Source organism: Diabrotica virgifera, chromosome 7 (assembly GCF_917563875.1).
Source record: "Diabrotica virgifera virgifera chromosome 7, PGI_DIABVI_V3a".
Taxonomy (NCBI): Eukaryota; Metazoa; Arthropoda; class Insecta; order Coleoptera; family Chrysomelidae; genus Diabrotica; species Diabrotica virgifera.
In genome coordinates, this window is record NC_065449.1 from 119,138,543 (window position 1) to 119,154,061 (window position 15,519).

The following is a 15,519-nucleotide window of genomic DNA, read 5'->3' on the forward strand; positions in this document are numbered from 1 at the left end:
TATAGACAGAGAAGAATTAAAAGCCTTAAGAGAGGTGCTAAATAAGATGCACGACCAGTTCAATGAACAACTGGCGAAAAAGGACGAAGAGATAGCTTGACAAAGAGAAATGATGACGAAGATGCCTGACCAGATGGACGAACTGCTCAACGAGCTGAGAGAAGCTCGGAAAGCCCTGGAGGCGCAGGAGCAGAAAAAGCGCAAACAGGCAAAGCCCACACCGATGCCCGAATCAACAAAGAATCCAACGATCGAAAAGCCACCGCAGGATAAAGAACCGAAGCCAAAAAAGAAGAAAGAGGACTTTCCACCACTGGCAACCAACACCAGCCAACCCAGAGACACCCTGCCACGAGGACCGTTAGAACCAATCCACAAACCAAGAAGCCAGCCCCCCCCCCCAGAGCAAAACACAGATGGTGAGACGCCTGCCTTGCGGCGACCTGGCGATTCAGAGACAGAGGATATGGAAACAAACGAAGAAACCACCGTGTTGCCCGAACAACAGGCCACACCAGACAGAAAACCGCCTGTAATTAAATTACAGAGCGTGAACGAGACAGGGGCTATCCTCACCATAGCCCAAAAACTAAAAGTTTACACGACGAACAAAATTTCCAAGAGTGGTAGAGAAACACTCATCCAGGCGAAAAGCCTGGACGACTACAGAAAAATGGTGAGGATAATAGAAGAATATGCAGAAAAGCATAAAGACAAGAGGCTACAATGGATAGCCATCCCAATAGAAGAGGATATAAAACCCAAAGTGGTTTTACGTGGATTCCCCTCAAACACCACCAAAGAGGAAATCCAAGAAGAGATGGAAAGACAACACCAAATAGTCTGCCACGCAGCTAAGAATATGTCCACAAGAGCCGGCCCCAAAAGGAAACTCCCGATGTTCGTACTGACTCTGAATCGCGGGGACGTAGACAGGGCTAAGCTGATCACCAATCTGTGCCTCATGAAGGTAGTGGTAGAAGACCTACGAAAAGCGACAGCGCCAACGCAGTCCTTCAACTGCCAGGGCTTCCACCATGCACAGAACGCGTGCCACAAAGATCCCAGATGTGTGAAATGCGGAGAAGAACACCCCTCGAAGCAATGTAAAAGGCACAGAGAAACAAAGGCAACGTGCGCTAACTGCCATGGAAGCCATCCCGCAAATTACAGAGGATGCCCTAGATGTCCAACCTGGGGAAGACCACCACAACAGAGGCCACAACAACAGGCCAGCAGACGACAACAGGCAACCGGGGTCTCATACGCCAAAGCCACGCAAGCCAAAAAGCAAGAAGCGATCCTCCCAGACGAAGACGACCTGGTAAGACTAGTCACCAACATAGTGACCAAGGTAGTCCAAGAAGTCATCCAAGAGACCAGACAGACGATCAGGTAAAAAACAGCATATAAAAAACATAAAAAAGGCGTAAGCCACCAAAAAAAATCACAAAAAAAAATCATAAAATTCTAGAGACCAAGCCATTGGACGGAGCCCAGTGGGGCTTGGTACAATGGCTTGGGGTCCAAGCAAGCAATTTTAGTTTCCGTTGATAAGTAATTAGAGGATAAAAGGCTTAGAGCGCTTAACGCTGGCCTAGTTTTGCATTCGATTAGGGTACCACATTGGAATCTTATTACCCAGGGTTTCATTGTGAAGAGTATTTGGTTACGATAGTTGTGCCCCCATCGCGCATCAGCGTGCTATGGGGGGCAAAGGGATGGCCTGGGGCATTGGAGCGAGGTGGGGTGATCCCTGTTTTAGACTCGGGTCAAAACACCTCGCCCCAATGAATTTGTTACACCCGAATGTACTATTTCGAAAGGGTGGACATCTCCCACAGGTCGGGTTGAATCAAATTGCTTACTTGCTTGGCGGTTAAACGAATAGGTACTGACCTGTATCAGTGCAAGGTCAAGGGACGCTTGGTCTCATAACGAATTAATAAGATTGTACCTATGCTAGGATTATCCACATTTCTATGTCATTTTGTGAGTTGATGAAGCGTATGTAAATATTATCTGCTCCACCTTTGCCGAATGTCTGCATGTAATCGTTGCGCGTTGTATCGATTATCAATGATTTATCGTATCGCCAAAAGATTAGGTGAGTGAACCTGAAATTATGTACTTTTCAGTATAATCTAGGCTCCAGAGGGGTCATCGTGTCCTTTTCAATTCTGACGGAAAAACTCAACGGTTTCTTATGGATTTTTTTGCCGCTAATTACGAATTGTGAGGGTGGATTTGGACCCGAGTGGTCAAAAAATTGTTGTAAATCATTTAGTTGTTTATAAGGCTGTTAATCATAAACTAAAAGAGATAAAAAAATGTTTCAAATAAAATTTACTCCTTAATAAAAAACGAAAAAAAAAAAGTTTACTAAACTTAAATCCAACAATTAGAACTCAAGATATTGTAAAATTAGTGCACAATGCAAATTGCAAATTGCAAAATAAGTATTTTTCAAAGCTTTATCGATCGTAGCTCTGCTTCTACGCATGCAAATAAGCATTAGATTAGCCTTAAGTCTAATTTTAAAGCTTAATTTTAAGGCTTCCAAACAAAGTTTTTCAAATTACTTTATCTTTATTTGTTTTAAAGTTATACCCGTTTGAATTTATAATTTTCTTAAAAAAAATGTACATTAATTTGTTTATAAGGGTTTCAAGCAAATTTGAGCTATAAACATTTATACTTTAATTAACAATATTAATAGAAGAACTCAAAAGAAACAATTTGAGTGTATGAAAATGTTATTTTTCTGAAAATGAAAAAGTTTATTTTTGGCAAAGGTATCGATATTTTAACGGCGCGCTATGAGGCGCAAGATCGGTTCACAGTCAAGTAATATCACGGTAAAGACACCGATCTACTGCTCTCGTGTTATACTATTTTGCTCAGGAGGCCCTGCCTATTCTTAATATGCCTGTCAATGTTATAATCTCTGAAGCCAAAAAAAGTTTTAATTTTAGTGCCTTCAAGATCAGATTTAGTACCACCATGTGTCTATAAAAATTGCTCTAAAAACTTATGCAGATGTAAAAAAAGCTGATATTCCCTGTATATCTCGATGCAGATACATGGATAAAAATGTTTGTAAAAATAGTATTAATAAAAGTTATTAAAAATATTAATATTTATATCAATATTTATTATTAATAGTAATTAACTTACTTTTTAGTTAATATTAGTTTTTAATGTTTTGTTTTCTCATTTAGTACAAAAAATGGAAGACAAAGTAAATAGAATGAAACGTAATATGAGGTACAGTATGATGATTTAATTATAGGAATTATTTGATGAAATTTTTTTAGGAACTTCAAAAATGAAAAATGAAGATAACGTATACATACATAGAAATTACAATTACGCATCGAGAAGTTAGCGCGTGAACCTTTACGCTGTGAGCCGATCTTGCGTCTCAGAGCGCGCTATTAAAATATCGATATCTGGGCTAAAAATAAACTTACGAACATTATCGTAAGCTCAAATTGTTCTTTTGAGTTCTCCTATCGTTATTGTTAATTAAAGTACGTATAATTGTTTATAGATCAAATTTGTTTGAACCTATTATAAACAAATTATTGTACAATTTTTTTAAGAAAATTATAACTTCACACGGGTGTAACTTAACTGAGCTTTAAAATAAGATCTTCTAAGGCTCATTTTCAAGCGTAGAAGCCGACTTACTATCGATAAAGCTTCGAAAAATACTTATTTTGTAATTTGCAATTTGCATTGTGCACTAATTTTACAATATCTTGAGTTCTAATTGTTTGATTTAAGTTTAGTAAACGTTTTTTTTTCTTCGTTTTTTTATTAAGTAACAAATTTTATTTGAAACATTTTTTTATTTCTTTTAGTTTATGAGCCAGAGCCTTACAAACAATTAAATTGTTTATAAAAAATTTTCGACCACTCGGATCGAAATCCATCCTCGAAATTCATAATCAGCAGCCAAAAATCCATAAAAAACCGTTGAGTTTGTCCATCAGAATTGAAAAGAACACGGTGATCTCTATTTGGCTCCTAGACTAGTATACGCTTTCGTAAGTTTAGAATAAAACTGATACCATTAGACATATGCCAATTGACTAGACGGAATATCGTGACTTATGGTTCTGGGGAACCATGGGAGTGTAAAATAAGTGGTAAACTAGGACAAAATAAAATGGGCCATAAGCCAATTTGATATATAATCTTTCACTGGATCCTGACGAAGTTTATCAAATACTTATATAGATGCAAAGTGACCATCTGTACAAAAAATTAGAAATTAGTATGATAGGCTAGCTTAGGGCTGAGCTACGTACCAAAAGCGTAGATATTCAAAAGAGTGACTTTTATACTTACACCTGTGTAAACCAAAAAAACGTCTCCGAGGCCCATAAGTCTGATATCGTTCGTACTGAAGATTCTAGAAAGACCACTCGATAGGTATATTAGACATGATGTAATGCTTAAAAGAAAGGTACATCAGAAAGAGTACATGTAGGTATGGAGCAGGATTCTACGGAAACGGTAGTGCATTATCTCGTACAGAGGCAGGAGTACGTTCTGGAACCAGAGCCGGATTTAAGCCTGTGGGGGCCCCTGGGCAGAATTGGTGTGGGGGCCCTACCTCCTACCATTAAAGAAATATTGACCTACTTTTGTACAAGAGCTCTAACTTGTTACAGTAAAATATTAAAAATAATAGTAAGATGTTTGGTTAAAGTCCGGGAACTTTTCGAGATAATTTAATTGAAAATTTCTTGATTATGTGGGACATAAGTTGCATTTTGACATCGTGGGCAATGCTCATTGTAGAGAGATGAGTCAAACACTCTTGGCCCATCATAGACAGAAGTCAATTTTGAATTAACTTAAATTTTAACAATGATCTCTAACCACTGCAGTTAGTTAGCATCAGAACAAAATATTAACAACGTGTCACCTCAACAGTTGGAAAAGCATCATTCATATTCTATTTTTTTTTAGAAGTTTGTACATTTGAAATTTTTTGCTTATATTTAATGAGCTGATTTCCTCTTTAAATGAATTGAAGGATCTTACAAACTGTACCAGATGGACACATAAGTTTTCATCTAAATCATTGCTATAAATGTTGGTAAGCTTTAGTTAGTGAGCTTCAATTTCATTCAGAGTTAAATTTTCCAATTTTCCAAAATTATGTAAAAATCCAAAATTGGAATGACTGAAATCATATGCAGAAAGCCTCTGACTTAGACATAATCTATAATAGCGATAAAATTTTGAGTTCTTAACTTCCTCGATGTTCTCATATCTTTCGAAATTGTCACATCTTGACTGTAAAATTTGTATAAGTGATCTAAGTGCTGCCACTCATAAATTAGGTCAATATTTGGATCTTGAAGAATACGACTTGTGCTGTTTGTCCTGCCTGATAACCTCTCTGTTTCCAGTAAACACATTCGATTATAGGTACAACAAACTATTTGCAATGAGTTTTAAATTGTTGCTCATAGTCTTCAGAAATTTTGGATAATGCTTCTTTAATCTGATTATAACCTTTAACTAGATCTTTTTCGGCATTACCTACATTACCATCTAGTAGTATTTGCTCTTTTAGGAACAATAATATTTTTTTCACGGTCTGTATTGCTGTCGCTTTAAGACGCAGCTTTTAAACATTCTGTTAAGTTGTATCTATATGTAGAGGAAGTGAAAAATACATACAGCTAGTCCTTCTAAGAAATTAAAGAATGCGGTGCTATGCTAATGCATGATAACACTCAGTTGCAGCTTTTGAAACTAAATTTAGAGAGTGGGCGACACAAGGAATCCACAACTCCAATATATTAAGGTACGTATCCATACGTGGGTGCTCCGTGCTCGGTGTAGCAGCTCCACATAGTGGATACGTTGGTGATCCGCCAACCAGTGATTTAACCGGTTTGCTGTTTATATGTAGGGGAGCGCATGCCGTATCCATTTAAGCAGCTACACCGAGCACGGAGCACCCACGTATGGATATGTACCTTTTTGTTCTATAATTTCAGCCTGAACACCATTGTATTTTCCACTGATAACTAGCGCATTAACGTAGGACGGTCTCCTGCAGTTTTTCAGATCGATATCATTTTCTTGCAAAAATGTCATTAGATAATTAAATATATCTTCTGCTTTATGACGGCGATTTGGCAAAAATATGGTAAACCTTTAAACAGGAGTGAAACCTTCTATGTAACGAAATTCACAGTTAATCGATTTGTATGAACTGAATAATATTTTGACTTCTTAATCCTTAAAACTCTTTCATTTAATACGTTTTGACCCATCAGATGTACAATTTCCTCACATATGGTTGATGAAAGATAGTTGACATGTCCGCTTCCAGGATTTGAATATTTATTAAAATGTGGTGCTTTAAAAATTAATCATATTCAGCTAATAACTGGAGTATTTTCAAATAATTTTCATTTTGTGATGAACTCGACAACTCCTTTTCGCTGCGAAATGCTAAATCTCGTTCACAAATAAATTTTATAACACTAAAATTAGTCTTTGAGTTACCATTTTCCAATAATTCTTTATTTATTTCTTCGGCCTGTTTTGCTACTTCAGTATCAATACGCCCAATTCTTTCGTGTGCTTTAGACATTTCGTGATCCATAAGCCTACTATCTGCGTCTGCATGTTTCCTATCACAAAATTCACTTCTCATCACTTGATAAGAATTTACAAACGAAGCAATACACTCACCCGGTGGAAGGTCAAAACATAACCATGAACAATGCTATATTATCACTCATACGCTTCTTCATTTTATACGTGTCATACATGTATCTCCTGCCAATATCTGTTTAAATGAACCTCTTATGTTTGGGACTTTGTCGGGGCCCCCGAAATGTGGGGGCCCCCGAAATGTGGGGGCCCCGGGCAGCTGCCCAGCCTGCCCTCCCTTAAATCCGGCCCTGTCTGGAACACCAAGAAGTAATGTTGGGTGAATTTTCGATATATAAGAAGCATTCGATGACGAAGCAATCACAAGGGCGATTCGTCTGAAAGGAATAGATGAAATAAGCTACAAATAAGTAGATTGCATGCTAAGGAGGCGTGTGATATAGGCAACGTTACTGGAGGAGACAGTGTCAGCACAGGTAGTTTTATCTCTTGCGTTTTTATTCCTGTTTCAAGTAGTTAGCGATGCTTACTAGTCCAGGGAGACCAACGGCTCAATATGCCCTCCGAAGCATGGTGAACTGCTCGTGTCATTTTTATAAATGGAAATATCTGTGTAGGTACCGAGGTTTGAACTCCTGCGCTCTAGCTTAGAAAGCCATTATGTTGCCGCTGAGCTACGGCTATCCACATAAATGGGCTGATAACTAGACTCATCGGGCATCATGTCCTGGGTTGTACGGATGATCTGCTCATCTTAGCCCATGGCAAATCTAAAATGACATAAAGACAGAATGGAACAGGCTGTGACTGTGTTTACAAAATTTACTGCAAATGCCTTAAGGTAACATAACGTAAGCCTTAAAATAACACCTTAGAAGTCCGAAATCGTGAAAATTTACCAGAATAAAAATTTAGAGGGGAATCCTCTGAGCGTAAATGGTACACATCTAAATCAAGTGAGCAAAGTAGGTTAAGGTAATATTAGTTTCAAGGCTAACGTGGAATCAGAAAATAGAACTAATACTCAGGGGGAGCGGTAATTGAGTTAATGGCAACCAAATGCACTCATGGCAAAATGTTAGGTTTAAGACCAATAATTACATTATGAATCAGTAGTATAGCAGCCGAAGGTGCAGAAAAAAGTGCCATCCTTACAGTAAACAAGGTGCAAAAACTTGCTGGTCTCGGAATCATAGGAGGACTACTGAACCATTCTTTACACAATAATGTGAAAGGGTAGAATGTGACATTATAGATGGCAACAAAATCTGAGCCAAATAATGTTTATATGAGGACTTTGTAACATCATAAATGAAATAAGAGATACGAAATAGATGATCATTTTTAATCCTTTTAAAGTGGACATATACCCACGAGAGGGATGGGACAGAGAGCCAACGATATTTAAACCATATTTAAGCAAGCCGATATTTAAATAAGCCGATATTTAGACATTTCTATTTCACTGGGAGAATATATCTCTGACAGCCAAACAGATATGGTTGGTCTTACAAGCACTAAGGTGGACTCTATGATAGTGTGGGAACAAATCTGCAAACTTACTGAACAAAACAGTATCGCAATGGTATGGGTTTCAGGTCACTGGAGTCTACAAGGCAATAAACGATCTGATAAAATTACCAAAAAAAGCATCAAGTGAAAGATATTTTGGTTCAGAGCCGACCATGGGAGTACCAAGGAGTACATTCTAGAATAATCCTGGATCAGAAGGGAACACATCAGTGACTGCAAGTCATTAGATTGCAGGCGCAATATTTTTGGAGACTACCAAGTGGTAACATGGTAATTGTCAATGTAGAAAAGCTCTTCCACAGTAAGTATTTTTCTTGAGCCAGTTGCTGACATTATATGTAAATTGTTTGAACATTTCAAAAAGCGACTATGACAAGGAAAAATTAAAACAACCGCGTAACGATTGAAGTAACTTTGTTTTAGAGCACACGAATCCCACCAATACTGAATTCGATTATGCTGGAACATTAAACAAAAATTCACACATATTTAGTACATAGCTATATTATATTATTATATTATTTTGATTGTATATTAAGAAATGTATTTAATATACGTACCTCAACCTTGCACAATAAATGGGCATATTTTAGAGCAAGTCAATAGATTTAAGTGCTTCGGATGTTGGATCGATAGCAGCCTAAATCCTGATCTAGAAATAAGATCGAGAATAGAACAGACCAGAAAATATTTCGAAAAAATCAAAAAACTACTTTGTGATTCTCGAGTAAAACTCGACATTCGACTACGTTTATGCAAATGCTACGTCTGGTCGACTCTTCTCTATGCAGTTGAGACATGGAAACTTAAAACATCAACCGTAAATAATACATATGGACATAGCATACCTCAAATGAAGAAGTGCTGTAAAGAATAAGCAAGTAAAGAGAACTTTTCAACACAGTGAAAGTTAGAAAAACATCATTACTAGGCCACATACTGAGAAATAATAAGTACCAGTATGCTGAACTTTTAGTGAAAGAAAATATTGAGGTAAAGGGAGGACTAGGAAGGAAAATACTATCGTGGCTCAGAAACATCCGACAATAGACAGGGCTTAATTTTGAACAGCTAATAAGGACTAACAGCTGAAGACAGAGAAGAGTTTGCAATTGTAGTACCCAACCTCCATTGAGCAGACGGCACTTTAAGAAGAAGATTTAATATATGTGCAGTTCACTAGATTGAAGATGTGAAGCAACAAAAGTATAGAGATTAGTTGAAATTGTAAGCTTGCATATTTAATGGCAGTATTATTAGTAGTGGTTTAAAGTTTTTAGATACTATAGCTACGGTAATAACATCCATAATTACCGTAAATCTTCTGAAGTTTCCTGAATGCAGCGCCTTTTCTAAAATATTTATTAATTCGTATTTAATGGTACTAATAGTACATAAAGCTGCCTCTCACGCCTTTGCAATAATAAAGATTATTTATGGTTTATTTAATAAAAGTGCAATGAAGTATGTATAATAGAAATTTATTATAACTGTTTTTTTTTTGTATGTATTTTAATTGCTTATTTATTGCAGTATTGTTTTTGTACAGACCTGTGGTTTTATGGTTGAATGCATTGTTTGGTAGAAATAGTTATGATAATTTTGTCATTCATTGTGTTTTAATTAACTCTTATCTATACTATTAGAAATTTCAGTTATTTAAAACTTATTTAAAAATGTTCTTGATTTGGTTTAAATTTATTTTTTATACAAATTGGGGTATACTTTCTATTCCATCTCTTTATTTTTCTATTCTAGAATATTCTATTGTTTTTTACATACATAAATTTCATTTCTTTGTATCTGTAATGTATAATGGTAATTTAATATAACGTAATGGTATTTCGGTATACTTTCTGTATTTTTTCACGGACAAGTTTGAAATCTTTTTATAAGTAATTTTGATTTATGTTGAAAAATTAAAGCAATTGTAACAATATGATCAAGTGCAACAATATAGTGGACGTAATAATTGAATACCTAAGTGGAAGAAGGGGGTATGTTACAAAGCCTACCTTTTGAGATATGGGCATTTAAAGTTTTTATTCCTCTACTTTTATCATGAAATTTTTTTGTATTATTTGGCTTTATTTTATTGCTACAAACATTCCTTTACATAATATAATGTTGATAATTTGTTTTTATTTTTAGTAGTTTTTCTAAAAAAAAAATAAAAACTGTACATATAACTTCTTCGATTAATTTTAGTTTTTATAACTAAACTTTATCTGAATGGATGAAGGGGGTATGTTGCATGAAATAATACTCTATAATCAGTTGTACAGAAATTTATGTAATTGAACACAAAACAATCTTCTTCTTCATGTGCCGTACTCGATTATCGAGAGTTGGCTATCAAATTGGCTATAGTAATTTTATTGACGGCAGTTCGGAAAAGGGGTACAGAGGATCTGTTAAACCATTCTCACAGGTTTCTAAGCCATGACGGTCTTCTTCGACCTGGCCCTTCTTCTTCCGTCTACCTTGCCCTGTATTATTAAGGGGAACGTAGCAAAATGCAAAATTTTGACACATGTCACACATGTCAAAATTTTAAATGTGTTTTAAATGGTACCCCGTCAAAATAGCCCCGTCAAAAAAGCTCCGACAAAATAGCCCCGACATAATATCCCGCACACAAAATATCTCCGACAAAATAGCCTGCAGACCAAATAGACGCCGAATAATAGCTCGCCCACAAGGTAGCCCCGACAAAATAGTCACGACAAAAAAGCTCCCTTCAGAATTCATCATGAAATAATCCCTTAAAAATACATTTTTTCGGAAATGGTAGTTATCCTCTATTCAGATGTTTATCTTAACCACATCGAACCCTGTCTTCTGTTTCGATTAAATGTGTTCTGCTTTTAGATTCAATTCAATGTTCAAGACAGCTCCCACCAGCCATCTGACTTTTGGAAGTTTGAACATTTAATTAAAGAGAAAAGCAATGTTTATTTGTGATATAAACATATTTTGGGTTTTCTGGCAGCAGTAAATATATTTTGAATTAAATAAATTACATACATTCTTCTTTTTTGTCAAGTAATTTAAATTAAAAAAGCTTTTGGACACCTTGTATAAATAATTATGTACTTAAATGTTTATATATTACTGAATAGAGAATTAAATAACCTTTCAAATGAGCTAGAACACGACCCCTATTCTCATTTAAAAAAATCATCGATTAGGTCATCACGCCGAGATGGATGACGCCACTAGTATGACATATACAGGGTGATTGATTAGTAGGGTAAAGCTCAATAGCTCCGGTATAGTAATAGATAGCAATAAAAGTTAATAACAAAAATTTTAGCCACCTTTGAGCTTCACATTACAAAATTAGTTAGAATGTTACAGGGTGTTAGATAACAAAGTGGCAGATCAAATATATGTTTTTTTTAAATAGAACACCCTATATTTTATTTTAAATTCGAAATCCTGTTAACTTCTTCATCACAAAAATATAAAGGTTGGTTACGTTATACAGGGTATTTACAAAGTTATAACCAATTTTATATGAAAATCGTAACAAGTTCAACTCCCTGTATAAATAAAAATAAGCAAAACAACAATGGTTTATTAATGCTATATTTTTTAACGTATTGTCAAAACTTTCAAGAATTGTCGATATTGCTAATTTTCTTTATATCAAATACAGGGTGAGTCAAAACGCAAGTACATTATTTTCTCAGTAATTTTAAATGGAACACCCTGTATTTTATATCACTATTGAAAAGTACCATTACCGTACTTTGATTTTTAGATGCCCTATGTCTAAATATATTAGTTTTCGAGATATTTTCATTTTTCAATGGACCAGTAGCGTGGCCACCAAAATCACCAGAATTTAATAAGCTGGACTGATTTTTTTGGGGTTATGTTAATAATGAAGTTTATAAAATACTTCCAACAACAAGGGATGAGATGAAAAATATAATACAAAGTGTATTTCGATGTGTTAATTTACAAATGCTCCGTAAAGTAGCTCATTCAATGATCGTTTTTAGGCGTACGTCAATGTATTAGGAGATAATTTTGAACACCTTATGTAATTGAATATTAAAAATATTTTATTAAAAGTAGCTTCTAATTTTTGCAAACATGTTTTTTTGCAAAATGTATTACTGAAAAATTATGTTTCGTTCTTTATTTGTTACATTGTTACATTTACATACAAAAGTAGTGTTTAGTTGTCTTCACAAAATATTGTATTTTGTGTTTGTGTGTTTTTTTTGTAAAATTTATTACTAATTTTCTTTGTTTATTTGTTGCATTTACATAAAAAGATAGTTTTCAATTGTTTCAAAAATGTTGCATGTAGTGGTTGTGTTTGTGTTTGTAAATGTATTACTAATGAATTATTTTTATTTCTTTATTTGCTACATGGTTACATTGATTACCGGATTGATAATCGATAATCTTCAATTGTCAATTCAGTCATGGCTTACTTAAAATTTGAATAAATTTAAACACCTAAAACAATTTGCTCTGAAAAATGAAAATATCTCGAAAACTAATAAATTTGGGCATAGGGAATCTTATATAAAAATTAAAGTACGTTAATGTTACTTTTCAATAATGATATAAAATACAGGGTGTTCCATTTAACATTACTGAGAAAATAATGTATTTGCGTTTTGACTCACCCGATATTTGATATAAAAAAATGGCAATATCAATAATTCTCAAAAATTTTGACAATAAACAAAAAAAATATGGCATTAATAAACCATTGCTGTTGTGCTTATTTTTATTTATACAGGGAGTTGAACTTGTCACGATTTTCATACAAAATTGGTTATAACTTTGTAAATACCCTGTATAACATTACAAACCTTTATATTTTTGTGACGGAGAAGTTAACAGGATTTCGAATATAAAATAAAATATAGGATGTTCCATTAAAAAAAAAACAAAAGTTAGGTCTGCCACTGTGTTATCGAACACCCTGTAACATTCTAACTAATTTTGTAATGTAAAGCTCAAAGGTGGCTTAAATTTTTGTTATTAACTTTTATTGTTATCTATTACTATAGCGGAGCTATTGAGCTTTACCCTACTAATCAATCACCCTGTACACCAAAATATCGTAACTAAAAAATAAAAAACGACCTGTTTCAGAATTTTTCCTTAACGTCGCGTGTTTACGAAATAACGAGTTTATTCTTTTCATTTGCATCATACTTTGTGTCTCAATTGCCGATATGAATGAATCAGATTAAATTAAATTATTAGAAGATTTTTTTTTACTAAGCAACAACATTTTTGTTTAATTTATTAATATTTTTTATTTTCACAACGACGTCCGAAGTGGAAGTCGAAACGTTAATAAAATAATTTTTTTAGTCAAATTGTGCCTTATTTCCCAATTAGAAGTGTGATTTCAAATAAATGGTACTCCGTTAAAAGGTCAAAAATTTTATTGCGGGGTGTTTTCGCCGGGGCTGTCTTGACCAGGGCTATTTTGTGTGCGATCTATTTTGTCGGGGCTATTTTGTTTACGGTCTATTTTGTTAAGGCTATTTTGTGTCCGGGCTATTTTGACGGGGCTTTTTTGACGGGGCTGTTTTGACCGGGCCATTTTGACGGGCCACGGTTTTAAATGTATTCATTTTTCCGAATCCTGCGAAAACTAATAAGTATTTTTGAAAAATTTGAACGTAGAATGAAAGACTACTTTCTTACCGAGGGCTGAACGTCTCTTAGAATAAATAAAAACTTTCTTTTGAATAAAATATTTGCAATTAAAAATCATACTACATTTTCTCTTTTATTTTTACCCCTATAACTTATTAAAATAAACATCATAGAAGTTTTCCGGTACTTTCGGCCATCGGTAATAATGTTATCTTTCATTCAGCGGTTAAATTTTTCAAAAATATATATTAGTTCTCTCATGATTCGAAAAAAAAATTGATACATTTAAAACACATTGAAACAAAATTTTGCATTTTGCTCCGTTCCCCTTAAATGGAGTATATTATACAGAGTGAGTTTTATGTATGGAGAGCCTCAATTATCTCCGAAACGGCTTGCACGGTTATTTATGGATTTGGGTGAGTAAGGATTTTCTAATGCGGACGATATTATAATGGTAATTACATTCTTGTCAGATCTTCCGTTTTTCTGGAAATCTAATGAACTTTCGTATTTCAAATGGATCACCCCGTATTATTTTTTGCGTTTTGAAGCCCCTAAGACATTTTGATTATTTTTTGTGTTATATTCCCTATACCTAAATGCCATAATTTCGGGGTTATTGCTACATTAAAAAAAATTAAACAAATTACATATAAAAATCAATTTTTTCGGCACCGGTAGACCTTATTTTAGGTACTTTTGAGCATTTGAAACAAAAAAGGACTTTCGAAATTTTTTTCTAAATTTAGTCGTTTTCGAGTTATAAACAATTTAAACCTAAAAAAAAAACGAAAAATGTTTCATACCTCCTTCTTCCATTCAAGGATCGTATTCTACCTACATGTTACATACCACCTTCATCCACTAGAATATCTCTTATTAAGCTTTTTGAAGGTACAGTATAAGTGTCATATGATAGTGAAGTTACATACAACCTTCATTCACTAGGACACTCAAAATTTTAAAAATGTGACATACCTCCTTCTTCCAATTAGGTCTTCAATTATTGAACGTTAATATTAAAAAAATAATGGTTTTAGTGAAATTAGTTTTACACAGAAGACTGTAAAAATCTGATATTTGGTGTCTTCTTCTTCTTCTTTTATATAGGCAGTACTGTCTGTTTTTCTTCAACGGTGACTTTCATTCTGCCCCTAAGTTGTCATTCCATCTTTTCCTTGGGGGTCCTATACTTCTCATGCCTAACGGTGACTTGTCTCTGGCTATTCTTACTATCCTTGATTCAGACATCCTGCTTATGTGCTCATTCCACCCTTATTTTCTGTTCTTTGCCCAGGTATTTATATTGTCTACCCCACATATCGTCTACCCCACTTTTCTGTTCTTTACCCAGGTATTTATATTGTCTACCGACACATATGCGTCTGATTTCCTCACTTTTCACCCTATCCTGTAGTCCTTTTCCAGCAATCCTTCTTAAGATCTTCATTTCGTTGGTTTCCAGGTGTCTTCGCGTTTTGCTTGTATCTGGTCTTGTTTCGGCCGTGTAAGTCATAACTGACCTAATAACTGACTTATATATTCGGGCCTTTGTTTCCAATCTTAGGTGTTTGTTTTTCCAAATTGTGTCGTTTAGGCATCCGGCCGTTCTACTGGCTTTAATTATTTGGTCTTTTACCTCTTCCTTGGTATTGTTGTCGGCTGATAGATTACTTCCCAGATATTTACAAC

At 34.7% G+C, this 15,519-nt stretch overlaps 1 protein-coding gene across 2 annotated transcripts in view; it reads right to left on the reverse strand.

Annotated features, from left to right (window-relative positions):
• LOC114328838 (ATP-binding cassette subfamily G member 4-like) overlaps positions 1–15,519 on the reverse strand; it is a 405,691-nt gene that overhangs the window by 196,664 nt on the left and 193,508 nt on the right. The window lies entirely within an intron of this gene.